Genomic DNA, 27,920 nt, shown 5'->3' with positions numbered 1-27,920 from the left:
TGACATTTTAGGAGTTTATAATATTAAAACCTTCTGGCCTGCTTAAATGAAGACAAGCGGCAGTTCCATAAGCAGAGACCAACGCACATATAGAGAGGGCAGATTTGAAGCAATAGCTTTAGAATATTACGTACCTGAGTTAATCTTATGTCTGAGAACTGGAGGTGAAACCACCAGGCTGGGAGTGAATGTCTGTTTTTTGCTTTGTCATGTTCGAGTGGGCTGTGCCTGGGCATCTCCCCAGAGCCGAGGTCAGCTGAGGTTTCAGTTTGAAAGAGTGGTAGCAGATGGTGGCGTTCCTCAGAGAGGTGGCCTCAGAGGTGAACCAGGTTGCTGGAAATACCTTTCCCCACCCTACACAAGAATGCCAAACATCAGCCATGGCATCCCCCTTCATTCACACCAGTGTCGTCTAGGGAAACCGAACAACGTCAGTGTGCAGACTCTCAGGGTTTTTAGGGGACATATTGTATCTTGAGGCATTTCATCTGCAGAACCTGTCTAGGTGGGACACTGTTGGACACTTACTTAGGACAAACGAAAACTTCTGTGTGCTACTTGAAAGAGAAAGTACGCCCAGCGTTCCTTTCCAGAACTGGCAGTTACCACCACTCGCACTTTGGCTTCCGACCAGCTTTGACTGCAGGTGAGTTCAGCCAGACAAACTCACAGCCCACCAACTACAGTGATATAGAGACAGCGCTTTCTAGACTAAAATGTCAATAACTAGTGTTTATTGACTTGGAAATTAAAGTTATACCCATCAGCAAAATGTCCAGGAATGTAACAGGGCAGGAATTTTGAATCTGGTTAGGGTTAAAGCTCAAAGCTATCCAGGCAGGAGGAATACAAATTGTGTGACTTTAGCCCAGGGACTCTCAGGGTCTTATCTGCTGTCAGCCACGAAGGGGCCTGAGGCTTCGATACTCTTCCCTGACTCCTCTCTGGCCTCCAGAACTAAACCGCCAGCAGTCTGGCACCCCTCCTCCGGCCCCAGTCACTGGACCCACCCCAACCAGACTGTGCCTACCAACCTTTTTGTCTTTTTCTCATGATTTTTCCAGGCTAAAGGACTAAATGAAAATGCACAACTGTTGTCACCATGATTTTTCTGAGGCTGCTTAGCTCAGCTACCCCCTTCATTTTAGTGAGTTCTGCGGAAGCTTACTTCTTCCCCGTTTCAACAAGGCTGAGAGATGCTAACCCTGCCCCCATCCTCTGCTCTAACACTTGACTAAACACTTCTCTTCATCCCCCTCAGAGGAAGTTCCCTCCACAGATTCCCGAGAAATGATTCTTTTGCCAAAGCTTTGCTGGGGTGACGGGTGGGAGGGGGTGGGGGACACATCACCCATACACAGAATTTCACTTAGAAAAGTCCTCTAGACGTTTCTCTTTTCCCTGAAGTCTCTGCCCTTGGACCCTTCTCCTGTAAGCTCCCTCAGCATCAGTACCCTAACCATCCCCTCACCCCAAGTTCCCGATCCCAGCCCCCTCACCCCTTTGCTTATGCAAAGTAATTTAGCTCCTCGGCCTGCAGAGGCAAGATGACTTCAGAGTCCCAAAACAAGAGTCCCCCAGGCCACCAGGAGGTGTCCTGGTGGAGGAATTTTAAATACCTGTCATTTTTCTCTCACCTACACCAGCTCACCTGGGCGGGCTGGGTGTCAGCTCCCTTGAAGTCCCCTGACAAACCCAGACCTTTGACGGTGGCAGCTTTTCTTTGTGCCACACTGATTTCTGGACCAAGATCAAGTCCGCAAATAGACACTCATTGACCCAAGTTAACACAGCTCCTCAGTTCCAACTCAAAGCTTTTGGCAACCCCCACAAGGGCCAGCTTCACGGGCATGCAACATTTGCGGTGGCACAGCGCCCCAAGTTTAGAAGGGCCTGGCAAGGTTTCAGGCTCTGCTGTCGCCATCATGGAATTCTTAATAAGTTTGAACAAGGGGCCCCACATTTTCATTTTGTACTGGGCCCTGAAAACTATGTAGCCAGTTCTGCCTACATATGACCCTCGTAGATATTCTCCCTTCCTTCAAAGCAGTTTCTCCACAGCTCCCGCCTGGTCCCCACTCATTGCAGGGCGCTGGGCCTGGAAAGGGCAGCTGTGCAGATGGAGAGGGTGGGGTCCTGCCTTTGCTCTAATGAAGCCATGGAAATCAGGGCCCAGGGGAAGAGGTGAGGGGGAGAAGGCAGGAGGTTTGAGGGTGGGGGAAGAGCCCCTGCAAAATTCCCCACCCTACCCACACGCCAATTCCAGAGAGACCACCAGCAGAGAGAATTCCTTTGTGGTAAAGCCCTTTCCAACTGTTTCGAAAATAAGAATATTCCTGTCAGGGTCAACACCCCATGTTATTGGTCTCCACCATGCTGTGAACAAGTTTGTAAGATGCTGTAAGCTGATCGCTGGTGGAGGTCTTGGCGCAGGGGGAAATGTGAAGCTGGAATGAGGATACTTTCAGAGCTGAGAGGAGAGTGAGTCACAAAGGAGAAATCCGAGTGTGGCACCGCGGAGTGGGCGCTGGGGCGAGGGAGGGAGGAAGGAAGCCACTGAAGCAGTGTTTCTTCTAGGTCACAATTTTGCTGGACTCACAGAACAAAAGCTTTCTGCTCAGCCTCTCTCGATGGCTAAAGGGTCTGTCTAAGTTCCCTGTGGCTGCCTTTTTCAAGGTGTCGGCAGGGCTGGTCCTTTCTGGAGGTTCTGATGGGGAAGCCATTCCATGCCTAGCTCTTGCTTTTGGTCCATGCCTGGCAAGCTTTAGTGTTCCTTGGCTTGTAAACACACCATTCTAGACTCTGCCTCCATCTTCACAACGTCTTCTCCCCTGTGTCTCTGTGTGTCAAATCTCCCTCTCCTTTCTCTTATAAGGACAGCGGTCATTAGATTTAGCGCCCACTCTAAATGCAAGATGATCTTATCTCGAGAACCTTAACTACATCTGCAAAGACCCTATTTCCAATAGTTCACGATACTGAATTATATACTTAACGATTGCTAAGAGGCTAGATCTTAAATGTTCTCACCACCAAAAAGAAATGATAATTATGTGAGGTGATGGAGGTGTTAGCTAAAGCAACTGTGGTAATCATATTGCATATATAAATGTATCAAATCAACACATTGTACGCCTTAAACTTACACAATGTTATGTGTCAATTATATCTCATTTTAAAAAATAACTTAAAAAAAAAAAGACCTTATTTTCCAATGTGGTCACAGTCACAGGTACAAAGGTTAGGACTTGGCATGTCTTTTTGGAGCCACAGTTGAAAATACTACAGGGTCTTCACATTTTTAGTTTCTGTTTGCTGTCTATTCATGCTTTCCTTGAACTTTTGAGCTTTGGTTTTTTTCCCCTTGATAGAAATCTTGAAATCCTGAGACCCATTATTAAATAATAATAGCAAAACCTCTGCAAATCCAAGGCATTTGACAATATGTACCACCAGAGACTCCAGATCTCCCAGTATCCCCGGAGAATGGGAAGGAACAATAGCAAAATGCTTTTGATCCCCTCAATAGGAAAGTTTCCACGAGAGCCAAGTCCTATGCTTTAAACATTGTCGTACATTAGTCAGAGGACAGAAATGCGTGTTTATAGCCCTGAAACCGAAATGGAAAAGTAACAAAAATGTGCTTCTCGAACATTTTCATTAGATTCATTGGTTTGCTGAAAAATGTGGAAAAGCCTAACACAATATTTGTGAATAAAACCTCTCATGACAGAATCCCATCCACCACTCCCTTACCACACTTTTAGGAAAAATTCGCCTTTGGGCAAATCGTACCCAAACAGTACCACAGATGAGCAACCAGGAACTATGCGTGATTCCTGCTCATTAAGGAAAGACTCAATTACCGTGAGAGATTAGGCATACTAAAATTGTTAAAAGAGGAAAATGATCTTATAACAAGTTAGGGGTTGTTTTTTTCCTCATTAATCTTCACCACTCTGGGTCATTTCTATTCAAGTGTCATCATGGCTTGGATCAAGGCCACAGAATATTCTGCAGATCTGAGATTGAAATTTGTCCCTCCAAGGGCCAGCTTTCTTTCTAGGATGTCAGGTTACCTCCCATTTCCTTCTTTTATGTGCAGAAAAATCCCAAACACCCCACTGAGGCTCACTCATCCTAATCACGTTTCATGACCAGTAACACCACCATGCAGTTAACTTAAGAAATTGTTTCCATGGAAAAATAAACTAGAAAGAATAGCCCAGAAAATTATGAAAATGATAAATAAGGGGAGGCAGACCTAGCAGATCTTAAAATATGTTGTGTGGCTGACATACTTAAAACGGTGTGGAGCTATCACACGAAGACCGTGTGAGCAAGTGGGACAGAAGAAGGAGGAGTGTAGGCCTCATGAGTGTGATGCAGGCAACATTTCAAGTCCTTGGATAGCCATGGGAGAAAAGGACATCTGAATCCATACGTCACCTCTTATAGTAAAAACACTAAATGCGTTGAAGGTGAAAATGTAAAATACCAAACCAAACACACACACAGTGGAAGAAAACGTGGAAAAACTTCTACAATTTCAGGGGGACAAAGGCCTTTCCAAGTATGACAAAAAATCCAAAAGGCCAAAAGAAAAGAGAAATTTAATACACAAAATTAAAAAAAAAAATTTTAAGGCAAAGCCACCACAAGTAAAGTCAAAAGGTAAACAGTAAACTGGAAAAAATGTTTATAACTCACAGCACAGGCAAAAGACTTATGCTTTCTTTCCCCTCACATACATATGTCGGTTTAATCAATAGAAAAATGGGCAAAGGCTGTAAAGACAGTTAGCCAAAGACGAAGCAAACACTCAAAAGATATTTGCCTCACTCATAATAAGCGAAATGCAAATTTAAAGGTACAACTCAATTATGTTCAGAAAGAAGTTTATTTTATGAAACAAACAGCTGTGTTCCACTCATCAGCGGGGAGAGGTACAAAGCTGGGGCATATATCCAGTGCGGTCTTTGCACAATGTGACTGACGCTATTCCCATCTGGATGGCATTGCCTTCTCTGAGTTCCCTCCCCTTGCTTCTGGGTGGCTTGTAACTCCTCTGCAGAACCGAGTGTGTGGAAGGGATGCTATGTGACAGATAAGCAGGGCCGGGATGAAGGTGAGGCAAGAGTGGTGCCAGGACACAAAACGTGAGAAAGCACTCTTTCTCGGGGGTCAAGCAAGTGCAGGGTCAGCCTTGAAAAAGAATGCCTCCTTAAACTGTGTGCCCTGGGCCCCTCTCTTGCGTCTCGCTTCCAACAAAGTCTGGCTACCTTGATGCCACCAGGCTGGAGAAACTATGTGGAGAGAAAGACAGAAAGAGACACCTGAGTGGTCCCAGAGATTCCATCGCCTGGCGATCCGGCTCTTCCCAGTCCTGCACCAGACACGTGAGGGAGGGAGTCTTCAAAAGGAGCCCAGCCCCAGCCGCCATGTGAATGCAGCCTCCTGAGAGATCCCAAACCAGAGCAACCCAGCCACAGCACTCCTCATCGGACTCGCAGAAACAATGAAAGATAAGAAATGAGTATTGTTATTTGAAGCCACTAAGTTTTGGGGTGATTTGTCATGCAGCAATAGTTACAGATTTTATAGCTAACTAATATAGGCACTCTCCTACCTAGCTGGTGGTAGATTAAATTGGTGCATCCTCCTTGGAGTGCGCAGTTTACTAATGCCTAACTGAAATAATACCTACACAGGCCCTTTGCCCAGATATTCCACTTTTAGAAGTTTCCCAACAAATATACCCATACCTATGCAAAGTGATATATGTATATATATTTATCACGGTATTGTTTAAATAGAAACAATCAGAAATAACCTAAAAGGCAATTCATATTATAAATTATATATTATAAATTATAACATTCAATGGAATATTGTTCAGTCCAACAAAGAATGAGGGTATTCTTCACACGATGCCATGAAAAAAATCTCCAACATAATTTCCAAGCAAAACAATAATAGAAAAGGATGTGCAAGGCAGCGTGGACAGTGCAGTGGCAGCTATGTAGGAGGAGGAGAAGCCTGTCCTTGTTCCTAACTGCGTGAATATGCATAGATTATCTTTGCAATGTACGCGAGGAACCTTCACGTCCATTGCCTGGAGAAGAGAACTAATGGCTGACAGACAAGAGGGCGATGGTGGGGCTTTACACTATACCCTTCAAGACTTCTTAATTTTATACCAAGTGAATATATTACCTAATCAGGAATAAAAAAATAAAAATTAGCTTAAAAAAAAAGAAATTTCTATCAGCTGTTTTTGCTTTAACTTAACACTGTCTGGACTTTTAGATCTTAGAGCTGGGTCTTCAAACCAAGGCAATTCTGAGGGTCAAGCAGAGTTTCTTCCAGGGTGTACATCCTGGAGGGTAAGGGAACCAGTTTCTAGACAGAGAATGAATACCAGTGCTCTTGCTTACAGTTCAGCTGTCTGGGAAAGTACCTTGCTGGGCTGGTTCTCCCTGCTTCTCTCCCAGGTTTCTTTCTCTCACTTGACAAAAGACAGGCAGACCTCTCGCCTGTCCTGCTTTTCACTCTGGGTGTTGCCTCAGAATGGAAAGACCCCTTGGAGGCCAAACAAAGGAACAATTCAAGATATTGGCATTGGTTTTGAGAAAGTGAACAACTTTAAAGATTGAGAAATAAATCCTTTTGCAGATTTAATTCTTGCAAAAGGTAGTTTCCAAGATTTTGCTTTCAAAATAATTGAAAGAGGACCTATTGAGTTGTCAGCTGATAGAACATTAAAAATTACGTTTGATAATGGATCACAGGGCCGTTTTTTACATATAACTCAGAACTTCAAAGAAATGAGTGATGTTGCTATAAGAAAACTCCTTCCATGGCCATCTGCTTATTTATATAAAGAACGTTCCTCAGCACTATTTTTAAAAACAAAAAAGAATAAAATTGATGCGATAGATTATACTCAGCCCTAAAAACTGAACTTGCTTAAAAACTAAAGCAGCTCTTTTCATCTTACTAAGAGATACATTTCCAATAAAATTTCACTTTTATGTTTAATGATTATAGGTGGTCAAACCATTAGAGTGATAACACCGTCAAAAGTTGTTTGGTTTTTTTACCCTTAGAGAATAACAGTCACAGGAAATCTTCTAAAATTTAAATTTGTTCCCATACTTTTATTGCCTTGAAGTATGATAGAATGATTTTTAAAAAAAGACTTTCAAGCATACAGATAGATTACATCAAGAGTAAAATTCTTTGGGGGAAGCAGAATGAAATGAGCTGAAATTGAAAAGGGAACAATGTAAAATTTCCTTATGTTAAACACTATTTTTTTGATATATTTTTTAAACGACGATGGCAGGTATAAAATGGCTGTGATATTTGGATACATTTTAAAGAATAATATAACAAGGCTTCAAAAGTGTCCATATTTATTATGATGGAAATTGCATCTTTTGTTGAAGAAACATTTTAAATAACGTAAAACTGCATAAGGGAGAAAGTTCTTCGAATTCTTTAAGCAAAACACGGACAAATAATTCGAACTATTGCCTTAGGGACCATCTGATCCAGCTCTCTTTACTTTGCAGATGAAAAACTTGTCCATCAAAGTGAAGTAACTTCCTCAAGGTCAAGTGACAAATAAGACCAGATCCTGGTCTCCTGCCTCCTGGTCCAGGCAGCCAGATCTAATCCAGGCAGCCTGCCTGGTAGGGGTGAGTTTTCTGTGGTCCTTGCAGGAACCCCTGAGTCGTAAGGGGCAAAGGAAATCAGCCCCATCCCAGTGTTGTGCGTTCCACCAGCCCCTCGGGAATGGAGATACAACCTAAGCAACGAAGTACCCTCTTCCCACATCCTCAAGGGATGTGTGCAACCTTTTGATGTCTTCTTAAGACCGTCCTTCATTGTCTTTCCCATCTTTTTCACCTCTAATTTCTGTGAATCTCTTGCTTTCAGTTTGCTCATCAGGCACATCTGCCAGGAACCAGCCTCATCCCCACTGCCTGCGACACCAGCAAGTGCTGGGCTGGGCTCAGGGAATGGGAGAACGGGGCTGCAGGAGAGACAAAGTCTGTGCCTTCTTCACTTTGCTGTGATGGCGCTGCTTTTTCCCTTTTCTCACCCTAGATCTGCCTTCTGGCTTTGCTCAAATTCTCTCAGCTACAGGTAGGGTTACCATACAATTTATTGTCCAAATTAGCACACCTTTGAAAGGGGGTAAATATATTAATAATTACGATAAAAACACAGGTAGAGACCAGGACCATCCTGGGATAGAAGGTCACCTTAGCTATTGGGCTTCTGGTGAGGGAGGAAGGAGGGAGAAAACCACTCAAAACATTGGATTAGGCATGGGGAGTGTTAGAGCAGCAGAGAAATCAAGGCAATCTGGCCTGGAATTGGGTGATAATAAACAAATGAGGGGGGAAATGTCCAGACAATGAATGTATTGTTGTTTTTGTCTAACATTCTGAGGAAAGCCAACACTACCGATGGGCAGAATCAACAGCTATGCACAGAATTTGCAAGTCCAGAAAAGTCCAGGATTTTATATAAATATACACATATGTACATATATATATATATATATTAAGTTACCTCTATGATGCCTAGTATTCCCCAAATTAGAGTTATTGCTCAGGTCTTCTAGAAACTAACGCCTTTTACCTGGGTGGTATAACTTGGAGGGAATACCATAAATGTATCCTTCTCTACCTTACAAGGAAGAGTCTTGAGAACATGGCTCACAAGACAGGCAAGTTTTGGAGGGGCGACCAGAGATGACACAGTAAATGATTGGAACAGAAGGTACTGAACCACGCTCACTGGGAGGAGGAGACCCCGCCCAGGCCACAGCCTGTGGGACAGGCATTCCGTGTGGCATGTTCACACACGAAGCCCCATCTAACCCTTCCTACAACCATGCAGGTTGACTTGCTTTACCCACTCGTAAGGCCCAGATGGCGGGTTACTCCTCTGAAATGCCTTTGAAAGATCATTACAGGAGATAGACTGTGCCAGAAATCAAAAGAATGACAGATTGGACTCGTGCAATTCTCCTTGTTGACAAGTGCTTGACCCATTATTTCATCCAGAATGGATAAGAGCCCTGTGGAACTGGGCAGGTGTCATTAACGACCCCTTTAGGATGAGCACCACTGAGGCCCACACTCCAAGGGTCCTGCCTTTGGGGTTAGTGATTTGGTGCATTTCTACAGGTTATAGACCTCCATGCAGTTTATGAGAGGTCAATCCTGACAAATGTCCCTTGACCTAATAGGGAGCATAATTGTGACACTCCAGTCATGCACATTGAGGAAATATTCATTTACAATTAGATTCCCATGCAACCTCTGCCAAGGTCTCTAGGTTCCTAAAAACCTGATTCCTGCCCACCTTTCCAACCTCTCACTTTTTCCTGTTCTCTTTTTATTCTAGAGTGGCCTCCTTTCTGGTCCTAGACTATAGCAAATCATTTCCCATTGGTTGTTCCCTCTGCCTGGACTTCTTTCCCCCAGATCTTTATGTGGCTGGCTTATTCTCAGGCCTCAGACCAAGGTTGACTTCCTTAGTTTCTCCCTTACTGCCTTATCTAAAGCAGCCTCCCTGGTTACTCTCACGTCATCCTGCTTATTTCCTTGATAACACAGCCCATCTGCAATTCTCTTGGTTATCTGTTATAAACTTTTATTATGTTTTCTCCATTAGAACAGAAGTCCCATGAGGCAAGGACCAAGTCTGAGTTTTTATTGCTCTATTTCCAGTGCTGGTACATAGGAGGTACTCAATATGTGCTGTTTACAAATAAAATGAATAAGCAACTTCAACTGGGAATGCTTGATCTGAGTCTATGGCCAGCTAGCATTTCTACCACAGATGGCGGTCTCTATCTGTAATTCCAACAAGAGTTCATCCAGGAAGCTACAGTCAGTCCATCACTCACTCACCTCACTAGAGGTACCCACTGTGATGGAAGGAAACAACCATCTACTTGAAAGTGTCCTCTGCTCTGCATGCCTCAGGATGGGAGCATCAAGCTGGTGCTGGGCAAACCTCTCAGGGCTAAGTCCTCCAATCTGTATATAAACTGCTTGCTTTTTTTTTTTTTAAAGCAAATCCCATGTGCTCTAATCCAATTTTAATGGTGCAGTTATGAGGAAGCATACTATACAGAATTACTTAATCGGAAAATACGTCAAGGAAAAAACACTCTTCAATCTGCTTTGACAAGATGCTTCAGGCATTATTCAATCCCAAGAGATTCCAGAGGCTCCAGCACATGTTAATCTCAGAACAATTTCGTTGGCCTCTGGCCATCTTAAACTTAGATAGTGTTGCCTGTTTTATTTATTTGTTTTTTTAATTCCACTTTTACTGCTGTCTTATGACCATGATGCTGCTTCCTTTAAAGTGAGAACCCTGGGATTCTGGTACGAGACAGCAATCAGAGTGAAAGGAGTCACAAACTCTATGGGAAGGTGGAGGAAAAATTTTAGAAATAGAGAATAGAAAAAAAAAAATGTGAAGGGCTGGCCCAGTGGCGTAGTGGTTAAGTTCATGTGCTCTGCTTCAGCAGCCTGGGGTTTGCAGGTTCGGATCCTGGGCATGGACCTACACACTGCTCATCAAACCATGCTGTCATGGCGTCCCATATACAAAATAGAGGAAGATGGGCACAAATGTTAGCTCGGGGACAATCTTCCTCAAGCAAAAAGAAGAAAATTGGCAACAGATATTAGCTCAGGGCCCATCTTCCTCACCAAAATAAATAAATAAAGCCTATTGAAGGCAGCCAAGAGCTTATTAAGATAGTAAAGAATTCCCAGGCTGGATGATAGAGGTCCAGGGAGGTGGCCCAACATGTGGAGATGTTTTTTTCATAGGGATTTTTGCCAACTCTGAAGGAAGTAGCTGAGAGGCTGAGAGGCTGAAGGGTACTTTGGACAGCCATATTGGGCTAGGGGGCCCAAGCTAGTGCCCACCAAGAGAACCTCTGGTGAATAATTAGTTGAGACCCCAAAGGGATCACTCTAGGAATAAGTGTGAACTAGAGTTAGAAAATCCTTGTAAAGATTAAAGCTCAACTTCAAATGATCTCATCTCTGAACTTGGATTGAAGTAATCCAGATTGGATGGTGTTTCTCTCTGGAGGAAAATGTCACCTTAGACCTAAAATTAATTCTTCACACAATGTTGCAAATACAACATTGGGCACATGATAAAAAATAACCAAGTACATGATGAGTTAAGGCAACATGAAAAACAAACAAAGAAACAAAACCAGCAACAACCATCCACAGAAACAGACCCATAGGAGCTTCAGCTGTAAGAATTCTCAGTAAAGTCTTATATTAACTGTTTCCTGTGTTCAAGAAGATAAATGAAAAGACTGGAAATTTTGACAGGAACTGGAAATTATAAGAAAGAAACAAGCGGAAATTTTAAAGATTTTGTTTTTTCTTTTTCTCCCCAAAGACCCCCGGTACAAAGTTGTGTATTTTTAGTTGTGGATCCTTCTAATTGTGGCATGTGGGATGCCACCTCAGCATGGCTTGATGAGCGGTGCCATGTCTGTGCCCAGGATTTGAACTGGTGAAACCCTGGGCCACCAAACGGAGTGCACGAACTTAACCACTCAGGCACGGGGCTGGCCCCACAAATGGAAATTTTGGAACTAAAAAACATAACAACTGAAATTAAGTACTCAATGGATGAGTTTAACACAGATGAAGGGAGAACTGGCGAAATGGCAGAAAGTCCAGAGGAAATAATTCAGAATGAATCATGAAGAGATAAATTAACGGACAATATATAGGCAAGGATAAGTAAAAGAGAATACGATAAGAAGATATCACCTACTTGAGAGAGAGAGAGAATGAGGCAAAAGTAATATCTGAAGAAATAATGGTGAGAATATTCCAAAGCTGATGAAAAGATATTAAGCCATATATTCAACAAATCTTTCCAATCCCAAACAGATTTTTAATAAAGAGAAAAACACATCTAGTCACATTATAGTAAAACTTCTAAAACTAAAGACAAAGAGAGAAAAATCTGAAACATATCCTGATTATAACACAAACAACATTCAATGAAGCAACAGACAGACAGCCTATTTCAACAGAAGCACTGTAAAACACAAGACAATGTGACTGTAAATGCATCAGAATGAGTGGGAAATACATCTTTAGGTAAAACAAAAGCTGGTAGAGTTTGTTACTAGCAGATCTGAACTAAAGGATACTATTCAGGCAGAAGGGAAATGAGTCCAGATGAAAGCTTGAAGATGCAGGAAGGAATCCGAAAAAATAAAAAAGGTTAATTTAACTCGATACTGACATCAAACAATAACAGGAATTAGAATACACAAGTACAATGGCATATAAGGGAGGGGGGAGTAAATGGAATTAAAGTACTCTAAGACCCTTACTTAGTTCAGGAAGAAGATAATAACAACAATCAAATTAGACTCGTGAAGAATGCAGTTGTTGTCTATATGCAAAAGAGGCTATAGCTTCCAAGCTACAAGAAAGAAATAAAATAGTAATAATTTTAAAAATTCAAAATAAAAACAAAGGTGAGAAAAAAAGAATGTAGACCAAAACAGGGTAACAATAAGTTACATAATTAAATAAGATTATAAACTTGATTATAGCAGTAATTATATATAACGCAATGAGACAAAGTCAAAGATCTTCAAACTGATATAAAAGACTATGTTTATGAGAATTATCTGTATCTATGTGAATACAGTAATGTTGAAAGTAACAAGAGAGATAAAGAAATACAATATAAATAGCAATGAAGGGAAAGTGAGTATAGCTATATTAATATCAGATACAGTAACCTATATCTGTAAAGAGGAACACAATAATGGTAAAATGTACATTTTATCAGGAAGATATGAAAATTTAAAATTTGTATCCACCTAAAAAATATGGCTTCAAAATAATATAAAGCAAAAAAAGAACAGAACTAAATGGGAAAATAGACAAAAATATTCGAGTGGAAGTTTTGGGGTTTTTTTTTGTTGGTTTTTCTTTCTTTCTTTCTTTTAGTGAGGAAGATTGGCCCTGAGCTAACATCTGTGACCATCTTCCTCCATTTTGTATGTGGGATGCCGCCACAGCATGGCTTGATGAGCAGCGTGTAGGTCTGCCCCTGGGATCCGAACCCGGGAACCCTGGTCTGCTGAAGTAGAGTGCACAAACTTAACCACTACACCACCAGACCAGCCCCAGAGTGGAAGTTTTTTAAACATACTTTGTAACTGATAGAACGAGCAAACAAAGATCAGGAAGAACATGGAGGACTGGAGCGACATGATTAAGAAATAACGTGATTCATAACACGGTGCGTTCAACGGCAGGGTACATACTCTTTTAAAGCATATATGGAAAAACTGACCATATACTGTGTCATAAAGCAAGTCTCAACACATTCCCGAGGACTGAAGTCATACAGCGTAGGCTCTCTGACCACACTGCAGCCGAAAAGAAATCAGTAACAAAGAGATACCAGGAAACCCTCATTTATAGGGAAATTAAGAAATACGCCTCTAAGTAATCCCTGTGTCAAAAAAGAAAACACAATGCAAATTAGAAAATATTTGGGGTGGCATGAAATGAATGAAAATGTTATATATTAAAATAGGGAGAAATTTCTTGATGTTAAAATGTTGGACATCATCTATCAACTTTTGACCATAGAAAAGCCGGATTTAACTCTTTGAAACCTCCTCATGCCTCCCCCCAAATATTTCCCTTCTCCCCACTCCCCACCCTCTCAAATGGTTATAGTACATTTTGGTTAAATTAATATTCACTATTTATATTATTTTGGTTATGTAAGTATTTTTCAGAAAATATATATGGACTAGATGTTGCCTTCGAGGCAGACCAGTCTTCCCCTCCTATCTATCCTATTTACTTTCTTATGCCTTTGCCATCTCTGAACCTCCTCACCCAGCTGTCAATGACATCAGCTCACAGTTAAGCAGCTAACAACCTCCAGAATCCAGACTGCCAGGGCCGAAGCTTCCCCGGAGCTGATGGCAACTCAAGATGGAAAGAGACGCGTTTGCAGATTCCAAGATGGCCAGAGCAAAGCTGAGGATGCACAAGGGAAATAGTGTTAAAAAAAAATAAAGTAGATGCTTTCACAGCAGATGGGAATAGCTGTTTCTTTTTGGCTAACTGTGAGAGCACAGAGCAAGAATAGACTGAGAGTTGAGCATGCTTAATGATTTTATTACAGGGGAAAAATAAAAGTTCAAACTTTTTAATTTTCCTTTTCAATACCAAAAAAAAAAAAAAAAAAAGGAAAGAAAGAAAGAGAGGAAAGAGAAAAAAGAGGCCGTTCCCAGGATACAAATCTATTGCTTAAGGAATGTTCCCCAGGATACAAGCATGTGCTTATGAACGAGAGCAGGTGGCGTTCTTCTGCTGTGACCCCCTAGGAGGCAGCCTCTTTATCCACTAAGTGCAGGGGGTGGTGTATAAAGAAAAGAAAGGGAGGGGAGCTTCTCTCACAGCCAGAGCAGGTGGGGAGGCAGAAAGCAAGTGTCTTCATTACGGGCAGTGAAGCAGGATGAACAGTTTGTTGTCCCAGCTTCCTGGTTAGAAGCCAAAGTGCATTTTCAACAGAAGCAGGAAATCTCTAGCACTATCAGGAATGGTTAGGTATGGGGTATACTCTTGTATCAGCATGGAAGAAGACAACAACAAATATTATCTATAAAAAAAGAGCTGGGGTTTTATTTTTCTCCTCTTGAAATATAAAGATTCCTACGGAAGAGCTGGAAACTTCACCACCATTCATTTTTTCATTCGTCCGACAGGTATTTCTGGAACACTTACTGAGTACCCTGCACTGAGCTAAAGCTAGACTCCTCTCGAAATGACCTGAGAGTCTGTGAGGGGATGCAGATACCAAAAGGCAGTCACGACAGAGTAACAAGGTGAAACGAGGTGGATTCAGGTGCTACCTGCGCCCAGGAGAGGTCGTGCTCCGTGCAGGCTGGGTGGAGGATGGGCTGCTTTTACGGAAACTGTCATCTAAGGTGACACCTGAAACATAAGGATCTGTGGCATTGCAACTATGGGAAAATGTTATAAATCCAAGCTTAGGCCTTACGACAGACCTAACAGGCATGGAAATTTAAGATTGCTCGTATATAATTTCTTTCTAAAGCAAAGAAAGAAGTCACTCATACTCGTTGCTAAGACTTCTGATTTTTACCAATTATCTTGAGGCTGAAACCCTTTCTGTTGCTTCGCTTTCCACACGACCACCTAAAAAGGTCCCAGTCCACTCACGTGCTTTGCTCCACTGCTTTCTGACCCGTTATGCAGGGTTGCCTCAAAATATTTCTTGGGAATTCAGGGAGAGTTCACGATGGGGAAGGCTGGCGACTGCGTCTCAGAACTCACTCTCAGCAAACCCTCCAAAGGTAACTGGCCAAGCGAGCCCTGCTTTTGATCAAATTTTAATGATCATGCTGATATAAACTACTTTCTGTTCCTGATCTATTTCCCAGGATCTTTCCTGCAGTTAATCACCAGCTGAATGGATCCTGGGGCTCCAGGCCAAAGTGAAAATGCTGCTCAGCTTGCAAGCATCATTACAGAGCACTTTTATTAGCTCTGACTCACCCTGCGCCCGTCTCCACAGCCTGCAAGAAGGCTGCCTGTTACCTTTGTTTCCTCCAGTTCCCATGGATACCACTTGAAGGGGCTTCGAAAGCTTCTAATACCGGCTTCCTCTGTCTTTTGGTACTTCCCTTGGAAATCCATGGTGGGGCCCATCTGGCTCTTAGTTTGCAGATGACTTGGCATTCTCTCGGTCACCTCCCCTAGTGTGGCACCAATTCCCCTCAGTTATCGGGAAGGTGACACCGGGCTGACCAGAACACTGGGGCTACTTCCAGAAGCAGCCTCTTGGACGGGGGATTTGAACCTTGTCCGAAGCAAGGCAATTAACCGAGTTCCCTGAAGGTTGGTGGGACAAGTGAAGTCAAGCAGAAAGCTGAGGTAATTCTTTGGGAAAGGCAGGTTAGAAATAAATAAATAAAAGCAAACTAGCTTCAACTTTCCAGACCTTTCAGTAAAAGAATTTTAGCCCAAAGGATCAGGAGAATTGCCTCCGCTTCACGCTGCCCTTGTGGACATGGCCTTGGGCAGTCCATCCCCGGTCGCCCCACCTCGCCCCCACCCAGACATCTCCACCCTGCACACACTTTCTTAAGAGCCCTTTACTGCCGAAGTGCTTCTTGGTTCCCTCGTTTTTCTTTATAGTCCGTGTAGGGGAGAGAATCATTTCTACTCTTTCTCTTCCAAGCAATGCTTGCGCTTGGTCACAGCTGGAAACTGTAACAAGCAGGCTGGAAGAAATGAGGTCCTATTCACAGCTGATAGGGGAACCTGCAAATTAGTCACTCATGGAGATACTCAAAACAAGTTGCCAGGAGCCAGGTAACATTTGTGGAGTTGCTTAGTGTGGGTGGGCTGTCCTAGGCAAGGGGGCCCAATTCCTCCCGGGGGTCAGGGCAGTCCAGAGGATGGAGCAAGGGGCAGGCAAGACGGCAGTGGGGAACTGTGTTTCCATGTCAGGCCCCTGCTGAGGTCGTGAACAAGCCGCACTCCCGCCTCCCTGCCATCCCAGCCCTGTTGGGTGGTCTGTCATGCTCACACCGGGCCGGCAACACAACACAACACAATATAAGCCCTGCTTATAGCCTCTGCCAGAGTCTTTATTAGGAACGCTGCCTCCTTTGAAGACTAAACAGCTAGGACTTTGTAATTAAAGACTTCATTAGTTTTCTACTGCAAATTTCCACGGCTAATGGGATTTAGGCCTGCATTATTTATGGCATTGGAAGGCGTACCATCAATCAATCTGAGCTATCCTCTTACACTCAGGTGCCCACCACACTCCTTCCCCCATGAGTCTGCCAGCAGAGCGAGAGGTGGTCAGTGCCAGAGTTAACAAGTAAAAGACTCCCAGGGTCTCCACACTGGTCTGCATGAATTTACAGTGTGGCCAAAACTAGGCTGGGAAATGTAGCAAGTCTAACACCCATTTGTCATCTTTTAATTGTCTTCTGTTCTGAGCTCATCCCATAAGTAAATGGGGCATTCCAGCAGACGATGCTGGACTTTCTCCATGGCTTGTCTTTCACGATTGTCACTAGGGAGTATTTTAGAAGCTCTTTGGGGCAGAGGAATGGAGGCCCTTAGAGAAAAGGGGCTGAGAGATGTGCTCAGAGCTGCCAAGGGAACCTGGCAGAATATGACCATGAGATCAGTACATTTTTCCTAGAAAGAGTCATTCTGTGGCCTGCTTTGATGAAAAGCTTTCTTTCCTAATTCCTTTTGCATGAGAGAATTAATGATACTGAAACAGCTAATATTTGAGCACTGCCTTGTGTCAGGGAATATTCTAAGCACTTTATATGCATTATCTCATCTACTCCTTGTGCAGTGACTCTCCACCGAAATTTCTTCTTCCCCTCTTCCCCAGCAAGAGTTGTAGCCTGAACATGCTGTCCAGCCTGGGACTACCTTTCTCAGCCTCCCTTGAGCCACGTGAGGTTATGCGTCTACACCTTCACCAATGGAACTTGAGCAAGAGAGTGCCACACTCAAGCTGGAGCCCACTGCCTCCATGATCTTTTCCTATTCCCTTTTGGTCTTGTTGGTGAAAACATGTAATGGTCTTAAAATCCATGAGTTGCTATCAGACTTGGTGCCTAAGCCACGCATCAACCCAGAGCCCTTGTCTGGATGGCTTCACGACAGAGAAAGAAACAGCTTGTTCCTCAGCTCACCACATTTTAGAGATCTTTATTAGAAAGCTTACGTTGCCCTAGCAAACTTGGCCACAACGCTCCAAGGTAAGTTTTTCTTTTTTTTTTTTTTTTTACTAACCTCATTTTACTAATGATAAAAATGCAGCTCAGAGAAGTCAGGTAATTTGTCTAAAGTCATACCTTTAGTAATTAGCAGGTTTGGGACCCAAATCTAGGTTTCCTGCCAATTAGTGATGCTAGAGGTCGGAGGAGTGGGTCCCTAGGGTGGAGGAATGACGGCAAGGGTGCATGAGAGGGACTCCCTTTGTCTTCTTAGGAGAAACAGGATTCGGTTGGTAATTATCTTTAACATTTAGACAACATGTTGTCATTATACAAAGCTCTGTCACACAATTAACTCATTTAAGCCTCACGAATACCTTGAACAGATGAGGAGACCGAGGATTGCACAAGTTAGATATCTTGAACACAGTTAATAAAAACTGGCTCTAGGCTCTGAACACAGGTCTTCTTTACATCCCGTACCCAGTGCGTTCCAGTATGCTGAAGCAACTCTCTCAGGTGTAAGTTACAAAGACCAACTCTTACTAGCTTAAACAACAAACAAACCAACCCCACCCCCACCCCCATACACCCCTATCCGCACAACTAGGCTGGGGACAAAGTAGAACTGGCCAAAGTAGCATGGCTGTCATCAGATTTCTAGTTCTCTCACTCTGCCACTAGTCTTCCTCCATGGAGAGGAAAATGGGGCCAGAGTCAGCTGCAACTTACAGCTTCCAAGCTTAGCAACTACGTAGGAAAAACTGAGCTCTGGCCAACTGGTTTACTATTTACAAGTCCTAGGCAAAGACTCTGATTGGCCCAGCTTGTATCTGTTGCCTTCTCCATGGACCAATCATTGAAGCCAGGGGATGGGGCCAGACACTTATTGGTAGTCCCCTAGAACCACACGGCATGGGTGGCAGGACAGGAACAGTTATCTATAGGAAGTGGAGGAAGGTGGATGCTGATGTCAGAATAGGAAAGGGAAGTTGGACAGACGAAAACAGATCCATTATACGTACCCTGCATTATAGAAAGGTTTTGCCATAGAAATTGCGGCAGCATCCATTCCTTTTGAAAACACTGCATGTGCGTGTGTGTCTATATAAATGTATGTATTATATATATAATTGTCTCTTGGTCTTACTATAGACATCCTCTCGCATAGTGTGGTCCAAAAAGTTGCTTGCCTGTTCCTTCAGAACCCTCTCTAGAACTTCTTAGCAGCTCCCTTTTAATTACAGGCCCCAGGGGAGTCTGACCAGTGTATGTGCACAGCGTCCTGTCCCAGGGAGACCAAAGCCCCTGATTTAAGGGATGAGGGAGGAAATAATTGCACGGAGGTGTGGATATCTGTGCTCTGTGTGAGGAGTGGGAGAGAAAAGTTTACATATACCCTTAGTTTTCTGTCTCCAGGGTTACTCTGAGGATCAAAATTCATTTTCACCACAGTCCCTCAGTGTGAAGAGAAGACTTTAACAAAAAGTCAGGTACACCGTTCTGCCTGCCCCTCACGTGTGCAGAGGTTTTGGCTGCTCCCAGCCAAGTCGCTGCACTTGGTTACCCCATGAGTCCAACTGCTGGCCACAGGAGCTCCACGTGTACTGGGCCAAGAAAGCAGGCAGTCAGAGCTGCCAGAGCCGGTGGGGACATCTCTCTGTTCTGGCACGTGAATCTCCCTACTCTGGTATGTGACCTCTCTAACAACTTGTCACACATTTCTAAGACTCCAGACATTTCTTTTTCAAACTTTGTCTTAAATAGTGGCTTTTAAACTTTTAAATTAAAAAATTAAACCCACAGTAAAATATAAATTTAACATTGACCTGTACACACACATACACACACACAATATAAGCAAAAATATTTCTTGAGAAACACGTAATATTTACCCTTACCCTGTGTGTTGCACTCTGATACATCCTATTCAATTTTATTTCATTTTTGAAAAATTGCGAGACATAAATGACTACCTTGTTTTCACGACAGGTCGTGACCTACAGTTTGGGGAGCACATTGTCCAACTGTTCTAAGCACTGCCCCGAGCACATCATCCCCTTAGACTGGGGCTCCGACCCATCAAATGCTTCGAAAGCCCTCGGTTTCAGGACCCCAGCCTGGGAGTGCGTGAGCTGTGCTAGGTTGGGGAGGCGGGTCCTGGGCCCCAGTCCCTCAGGAGGTGTCTCGGAGTTAGAAGGGACACCTTCTCAGCTGCATAAATCTCTTCCACATCACCCCAGAACAGGTGGCCCAGGCCCTGCTCCACGCCCCCGGCTGTCAGGAGCTCACTGCCTGCTGCTTTAACTGACTGAGATATTAAAGAGTTCTTCAACGTTCCCAGTAGAAATAACCATGCTGCCACGTGCATCCTCCATGCTGATCCTGCCCTTGGAAGCCAGGTGAGTTGACTATCTTTTCCACACTACACTTGAAAACCTTCAAAGACAACATCTTAACTGTCCTGAATCCCCCGTCACCAATTCCTTCTGTCTATAAGGGACACAGGTCCCAGGTCCCTCACTATCCTGTCTGCTGTTTGCCGACATCCTTCCAAAAGTGTGGCTCCCCAAACAAGCAATTGAGTTCTTGGTGAACATATATATATATTTCTTAAATCATATTTTAAGAACTCAGCTGGCGTAAGGGACAGAGCACTCGATTCCAAGATTGTAGACCTGTGTTCTGGCTGCACGACACTGGGCCAGCCCCTCTCCTCTTCGGCTGATTTCTTCCTTGTTAAAAAGAGAGGGCTGTGCTGTTTAATGGGTACCAAGTGTCAGTTTGGGATGATGAACAAGTTCTGAAAGTGGGGAGTAGTGATGGGTGTACAACAATGCAAATGTACTCAATGGGACTAAATCGTACACTTAAAAATGGTGAAAATGATGTTATGTATATTTTACCGCAATTTAAAAAAAGAGAGAGAGGGTTGGACATGAAGATCTCTAAGATTCCTTCCAACATTTCCAAAGCCTTTACCGTCTGACCTTGCGTTACTTTGACTTCGAAGGCCCCAGGAGCCAGGCCCAGCCCTGGGCCTTCCATGGAAGAGGGTGGGGAGGTGCTGACAGAGGTTCCCAGTCCACTGTGAGGGAGGCTGGCATTCCGCCCCCGGTGCACACCCCCGCCCCCCCACCCCCACTGTCCTGGAATCGTGTGGTCTAGTAAAGCCTAAACACTAAACACATCCCCAGCGAAATTAGAACAGATCCTGGCCAGAACCCCCAGGTTCAGAGTCTCAGCAAATGCTCCCCCTGAGAGCCCGACCTCCGGGTTATCTGAGGGCCAAGTGGAAGAAGACCCAGAGGCCCAGCCTGAGGAATTCTTTCCCTGCTCCCTGGCTCTGGTTTTTAAAATCGTTTTTTCTCCTGCTTTCCATCCCAGGGCAGTGGTGGGCTCAGAGACTGTTGGGGCGCAGGTGGGGGCCATCCAGCTGGGCGTTAATTCCTTCCCTCTAGTTTTGGGGAGCAGCCTCCCTGCTTCCTTTTAAAAGGTAGAGGGAAGGGGAAATAAACAGAAACCCCAAATGAGCCAAATCTGAGGACTACACAGATGGCCTGCGTGGGCTCGCCCAGGGCCATCGTGGAGCTGTGTGACACGAGCCTCCACGCCTTGACCATCTTGATGAGCAGCTCCCATGGGCTGCCCCCACCTGGGCGGCGTTGGATTCCAGGCCCTCCTGAGAAAGAACTCCAGGTCCCACGGCCAAGATCCCTGGGACGCTGTGAAAGGCTCCGCACCTCAATCAAGAGATATTTAGGGTCGTTAAAGTAGGAAAGGAGGGGTTAGAATACTTGATTTTCAATGATTTTTTAATTCACTTTTTACAAACTATGGGAGAAAGCCCAGGTGGCTGAAAACTATCTCAAGGAGCTGATTTTGGGAATGTTGTCATATTTCATATATTCAGCAAATAGCTGGAAGCAACTTCACGGGGACTATAGGGGGCAAAATGAGACGAAACTCATTCACGGCGGATCTGTACCTCTTTGGAGAAGTAGCCGCTGAGGAGACCCTGGCACTTGCCGTGGCTGAGAAACAGCCAAGGAAGGAGTGGAGCCTGAGAAGACACTGAGGTTAACCTGAAGGTGGCAGGGGAGGCTGGTTCTGTGGTGAGTTTAAGATGAAGAGGCATTTGGCTACCCCCTGGTAAACAAATGGAAGCCTGTTTGTAAACAACAGCATTTGTCAATGTGGCAGATCAGCTTCCCATTTAACGGGCAGCCAATCAATGAAACATACACACCTACATGGGCGGAAATGGAGGATGGAATTACAGGTGATGTGCTCCAGCCACAGACAGGAGAGGCCCACTACAAAGGAGCCTGCTACCTTACTCCAGAACCCTGTTCCAACACACCACAAGCACATTCTCAACTGAAAAACCGCATGTGGTTCCACCACAGCCTGACGCCTACAGTATAGTTTTCTCTGTTCTTTCATTTTCTCCTTCCCCGTCCCTTCATAGTACATCGTGTAACTGGGGTATGTGCACAAATATGCTGCATTTTAAAAAAAATGAAATAGCCAGTCGTATGCTTTGATTGACATCAAGTGGAGCTGGGACGTGAGAAATGACTGGTTTGTCAAAAGCCCCCTCTCTCCACTGGTGGCTTCCTCGCGCAGTGCCTGTCTTTACATTCAGGGCGTTATTTTACTCTCACGGTTTAACAGCAACAACAAAACAACACTAAAAAATCTTTACATACCTTGTTCCATTGTAGAATTTTAGTGTTTTTCATTTATCATTGTGAAACCAAGGACAATTTTATCACTTTTTTGTACGTAGCCGTTACAGTAAGGAAAATTTGTCTTTAAGTAGGGATAAATTACCCTAGAAGGAATGAGCCCTAGACAGTTTTCCCTTCAAGTCAAGCATCTTGTTGTTTAAATAAACTTCTTTTTTTAAATGAAAAAATAAAAAAAGAGAAATGAAACCAGACCAAAACCCCCAGCTTGTGGTCTGAGTGTCTGTCTATTAACAATTAAAGAACCAAACCCTCGGAAACCCGTTAGTGGAGGCGGGAAGGGCTAGCATGCGGCCAGCCCTCCCACTTTCCGCCACACAGCAAATGCTTCCCACCCAACACCAGGCACCAGGCCAGGCGTCCACAGCTGGGTTCCAACTGGGATGCATTAGCCATGGCCTCAGGCTCTGGAGCCAGTCAGACGTGGGTTCAAATCCTGAATCTGACACTTAACCGCCTGTGTGACTCTGGGCAAACATTTCATGCTCTCTGTGCCTCAGTAGTCCCATCTACAAAGTGAGGATGATGGGACTTACTCCATAGGTGGTTGTGAGAGTAAATGAGATAGTACATAAAAAGTGCTTAGTGAGCAGAGAGAACTCAATAAACCCACGTGATTATATTCTGGGGTATTCCAAGTCTGTGAAAGCTCAAAAAGCTGTTTGCTCTCTTCAACAGTCAGAGCTACATGGATTTTTCTCCCCAACATTTTATTGCAAAAAATTTCAAACATACAGAAAGTTGAAAATTGTACAGTGAACACCCATATGCCTACCACCTATATTCTATAATTAGCGTTATGCTGTATGTTTTATCACATACCTATTTATCTCTTATCCAGTCATCAATTCGTCTGTTTTTTAAAATACACGTTAAAGTAAGTTGGAGACATCAGTACTGTCCACACTGCATATCATTATCTAGTTTTTTCAAGGGTAAAATTTACTTTCAGTGAATTACACAAACTTTGTGTGCTATGAATGCACACATCTTGGATCCTTAGCTCTGTGTCCCCGGCCTCAGTTGTCACGGAGACTGCTATGCTCTCCCTGGGAACAGGTAGTGGGTGGTGGGTGTTATGGGAACACAGGGGAGGGGAGGGTCCGCCTATCTAGAGGCCATTCATCCTTTGAGGCCCAGCATAGCTCCTGCTCCCCTGAGAGAGCCACATTGAGTTTATGCTCCAGCCAATATTTCATTTGTCCAAGACAATCTTAGAGGTCATTGAATTTATTCAGTGTAGAAAATCCTTTTGCAGCATCCCTAAGAGCTGATCATTCAATCTCTGTTTGCACGCCTCTGGCAACCTCGCTAGCTTGGCTTTCCCAACTTAGTTCTTTTTGTTGATGAGCTGAAATTCTTCTTCCTGTAACTTCCAAGTTCTTCCTTCTGGAGACAGATTCAATATCCCTATAAAAACAGGAAGCCTGGTCTCTCATGTGTCTTTCATTTTCTTTCCATTTCTCCAGTTCTTTCCATCCTTCCTTATTTGGCACTTTATCACATCCTGCTTTGAATTGTTCATTACATTTCACTCAGTTCTGTGTCTGCTTAATGAAGTTTCCTGAGGGCGCGGACCATATAGAAGGCTTCCATATGCCAGCCTGAAAGACACTGCCCTCCCTCAGGGTGCTCAAGGCATATGTGCTGACTGACTTAGGTGGAGAAAAATAAGGATATTACATGTGTTCGATATAAATGTCTTTGAGTCCAAACACCTTAATGAGCTTTAGTCTTTTGTGACACGTTTTGGGCCGTGTATCACGAGTAGGGTAGTTTGTGTGTCACTCAGGCTATATTCTGTAGAGGAAATAGCCATAGAATATAACACCTTAATGAAGAGCCCTGATTAATAAAGTGATAAATAAAAACAGTGTTCTGCTAACTCCAGGTTGTCCAGGTGGGGCTCCCTGAGCTGCCATGGCTGTCTACTTTGGATTATCAGCATTGCAGTTTTGGAGAAGAAAACTTTGCTGTCCAAGAACCTTCTCTGAAATGTCAGCCCAGTCTTACTGTCCACCCCAAGGCTGAGGGCTGGGGAAATCATATTTCAATCCAGGGCACATCAAAGAGCTTTCCGGTGTGAGGGTTCTTCCAAGCCCCCAGACCCACTTTCCATACGAAGCCCCCCATTTTCCAGAAGGGGCAGTGGTTTCTAGTGGACGGTGTGAATGAGAGAGGTCCATTTCCACCCAGGCCCTAACCATTCACTTTCCTGCCCATTCGTTCACAGGAAACCCGAGCTGAAATGTCCCTAAGTAAACTTTCTTTGGTACCATAAACTCCTCCATTTGGGGCAGGCAAAGACTCTGCCGACTCAGCTGGTTTACATTTTTTCAGGTTGTGTTTACAGAAAGGAAAAACTACTTCTTACCAAGGCTTCTCCTCTCTGCTTCCCATGAGACCAAGAGTTAGCAGAAGCCAAATAATCACTCTGACAACGTAATTGTGTCCTTACCCTGCGTGTTTTCCTTTTCTTCCCAAATTAAGGAAAAACCCTATGGTCATGTATGGCTTTCAAGAGAGGAAAGAGTTGTTGACTCCATCCAGATGGGGACTGCGAGGGACTGGTCTGCCCTGGAGCCGGGGAAGGCTTCCAGTGGGTGCAGAGAACCAGAGCAGGAGCCTCTGATAGACTTGCGACGATGCGTGTCCACTGGGAGCTCAGGAAGCATAAAAGGAGCATGTGCAGGTTTCTCCTGCAAAAGCCCGGGTCAGAGGCACATCTCCAGCAGGACTGGCATTCAGAAGGGCTACTTTGGGGAGACAGCTTCTTAAAAAAGGAGCAATTTACGATCTCAACATTTTTGGAGAGAACGTGTTTTATTCATTCCCTGCCACAACCCACCTGTTGCATATGGCGCTGTGGGCAGCGCAGGAGTTACAGACTTACAGTTACTGGTTGTTCTTCAGACAGGCTGTGCCTTGTCTGGGGGAGGCGCTGAGAGATGTTTCCTCAAACAGCCAAGAGCAAGAAGGCTAGAGGGAGTGCATCCGTCATGCTGGGGGTGCACCAAGGGTCAAGCGTAGGCAAACACAATTCTGTGCACTCAATGTGGCATATGGAACATGTACAGAGAACCCGCCAGGATGGTCACCAAAATGGATGGAAAATGGGAGAAAGGAGAGGAGACGATGGGGAGAGGCCAGGACAATTTCCTGCACCAATTGTCCTGGGTAATCAGGGCAGTCTCCCTGAGCAGACTGGTATCCCGGCTTATGTTTTATTGCTTGGCCAGTGCACGGCGAGTCTGTTAGGTTTACATTAAGGCGCAGCACTCAGGAAAACAGCTGCCTTCAAAACAGTGATTTTTGCTTTCTGGAGCTGCCCTATCCTTTAGCAGTCTCACCTTCACTCTGCGGTCAAGAAGATCTGCCTCTTGAATGCACAAGTCAGAGCAAAACCGTGTCAAAGTTTTTAAACCTATAACGTTTAACCACACTGTGGATTCACAATGTCAAAAAGCCTCAATCGTCTTCCAAACTGGAAAGTTTAAAGATACTTAGCACAAAGTTGGATCATGGATCCACTTTTGAAAAAGAAACTTTCCATTTCAGCTAGAAGAGCATCACTTTAAGTCGGAGCACTGCCTGAAAGACTGTGTAAACTATGACCACGAAATAAGGAACTTTTTAAACAAACACATTAGAATGTCTAACCCAAATAAGTGTCAGTCTTGGGAGCATCTTTTTCGTCAAATGATGCCATTATTGCTCAAAGCTTTTTCAAAATTCTTCTTTCCGAGGAGCCTTCAAAACAACTTGCACAAAAGCAGAAGGATGTCACCTGACTTGATAGTCACAGGTTTGCTTTCTTGATGCAGTGCAATTTTCTTCTTTTTACACTTTTTGCAACTTTAACCCTGCCCTTCTTCCCTCTTTCACGTCATGAACTAATAACCAAGGGATCCCAAGAGATGTGTTGTAATGGTGCTACCTGAGAAAGGAAAGGTCTGGGAGAAAGAGCATGGGGCTAGTTATAGCTCAGAATAGGAGAGACCAAAGGAGCATGGCCACTGCCTCAATCCCTTTGGGTATTGAGTGACTATAAGAAATGTAATTGGATAACTGGCCAAGTGTCCTCAACACAAATCATCTCAAGTTGCACCCCCATTAAGTCAGGGGATATTCCCTGGCTATAGCCAAGAGGTCGCATCATGCATCTAACAGAGATCTGGGTTTGGTCAAAGTCTTTTTTTGCAACAGACCAGAACATGACCGGCCAGCCATGCTGAAGCTGGTTGCCGCTGGATGGCAGGGAATTTTGAGGCAGAGATAATGTAGCAAAGAACCAGTTGTTGTTTGGATTCCCTCAATGGCAGTAGCTGTAAGAGAGTCTTCTAAGTGTTGGATTGGACCAATGTTTGGGGAAAGATTAGTTTGAGAGAGTTCTAGTTGTGTGGAGCTACAAGAGGAGAAAGAACCAGCTCAGGGTAGGCAAGAATAACAGAGAACCTGAGGTGTGTACCCAGATTTGGAACCAACTGGAAGACCTAGTTGGCTTGCTGTAAGGATTAAATGAGATATTTATGCAAATACTTTGAAACTATAAAATGCTTTTGTTGATGTGTTATTCACCACCTCTATTTACCTCCCAGGAAAGCAAACAAATTTCAACCTTCCTGCCCCTCCAGTTATCACTTATCTACATCCACCTCCATCTCCTTTGCTCTTTCTCTAGCTAGTGAAAGACACTTCCTGTTTTTATCCACTGCTGATTCCTACACCTGTGCAACGCCTGTGCTCTTCTGATCCATCCCTTCCTGCTTCCTGACTTCTTGTTCCATCAGTTATGCTTCATTTGTTCACCTCGTCAGCCTCTCCCTCCCTCTTCCCCATCATAATTCAAACATGATCTAAGATCTCCCAACTTAAAAAAGGAGAAAAATCCTTCCTCACACCATGATTTTCCTCCTCTAGGGCACCTCTTGTTTCTCACACTGTTGCCTTTTCTTCATAGTCAGCCTTCTGGAAAGGGCAATCTCTACTCGTTACCTCAAGCTGCTTATGTCCCATCCATATCTGAGCTCCCCGCAGAGGGCTCCCGGATCTGTCACTGCACTGGACCTGGTTTTGTCAAGGTGACCAGTGACCACCCTCCACCAAATCCAATGGCCATGTGTTTGTTCTATTAATTAACTTTCTAAACCCTCTTCCCTCCGCTGCTATGGGAACACACTCTCCTGCGGTTTCTCTCACTTTTCCAACTGTTCTGTCCCATTCTTCTTCCTCCATCTGTTCCTTAAACAGTGGGGATCCCTCTTGGACTCTAGGGGCACTGATGGTTCTTCAGCTCTTAGGAGGAAACTGGTTGGCACATCGTTGGTTCA

General features: G+C 44.1%; 2 long non-coding RNA genes across 3 annotated transcripts; both read left to right on the top strand.

The window, feature by feature from the left end:
* Positions 1 to 492: 492 nt before the first annotated feature.
* LOC124242347 (uncharacterized) lies at positions 493 to 17,875 on the top strand. Its single transcript, XR_006889425.1, has 4 exons — positions 493 to 646; positions 5,297 to 7,703; positions 15,527 to 15,761; positions 17,509 to 17,875. It is a non-coding gene; the product is annotated as an uncharacterized LOC124242347 (long non-coding RNA).
* Positions 17,876 to 19,835: 1,960 nt separating this feature from the next.
* Positions 19,836 to 27,129, top strand: LOC124242348 (uncharacterized). Of its 2 annotated transcripts, none has more exons than XR_006889426.1 (3): positions 19,836 to 19,965; positions 20,088 to 20,241; positions 25,081 to 27,129. It is a non-coding gene; the product is annotated as an uncharacterized LOC124242348 (long non-coding RNA). The 2 variants fall into 2 exon arrangements; XR_006889427.1 differs by having other exon boundaries at positions 20,083 to 20,241.
* Positions 27,130 to 27,920: the final 791 nt, after the last annotated feature.

Source organism: Equus quagga, chromosome 7 (genome assembly GCF_021613505.1).
Source record: "Equus quagga isolate Etosha38 chromosome 7, UCLA_HA_Equagga_1.0, whole genome shotgun sequence".
Taxonomy (NCBI): Eukaryota; Metazoa; Chordata; class Mammalia; order Perissodactyla; family Equidae; genus Equus; species Equus quagga.
Note: the sequence above shows the minus strand (reverse complement) of the source record. Positions and strands in the feature narration are given on the sequence as shown.